The sequence below is a fragment of the Talpa occidentalis genome, unplaced genomic scaffold (genome assembly GCF_014898055.3).
Source record: "Talpa occidentalis isolate TD23 unplaced genomic scaffold, MPIMG_talOcc4v2.1 talOcc4.15, whole genome shotgun sequence".
Taxonomy (NCBI): Eukaryota; Metazoa; Chordata; class Mammalia; order Eulipotyphla; family Talpidae; genus Talpa; species Talpa occidentalis.
Window position 1 is genome coordinate 76,056,937 of NW_023601543.1, and position 572 is coordinate 76,057,508.

Consider the following 572-nt stretch of genomic DNA (forward strand, 5'->3'; position numbering starts at 1 on the left):
CCGGCCTAACCCTTATATGAGCATAAGGAAACTCTTCTCTCACTTCCTGAGGCTCAGGAAGCTGGGAAGCATGCTGCAGCCCTTCTCTTCCTGTAATTCCATTTCTTTGGTGGGAGACCAGTCTCTACAGCTCATGGAGACTAAGGTGGGCCCCATATTTCGAGTGACTAACTGGTCAAGGCCTAGCTAGAGAAAAGTACATTCAGCTCTGGGTCTCCTAATCCAGCTTTGCTAGATGAAGTCACACATTCAATTGGTGGTTTCTTATGTCTATTTTCAGTGTGGTTTGGGCCCAAGGGGATGACCCAAGTGGTTACAACCTCCCAAACCCCAACAGATGGCTCTTCAATACCTCCCCTTATGTCTTAACAGCTCGGGCAAAGAAATGTGTTCTGCATATAAAGCCAAACACATGGGGCCTCCCTGGTGGCCCAAGGGGTTAAGACGCAACCTATGAAGCTATCCGCAGCCACTGCAGCATGAGTTCGATCCCTGGCCAGGGAGCTATCCACATGGCACAGCAGACCTCTCCTGGCTTACCCGCTGCTCCCTCAGCAGTGTACTTCGGTCTA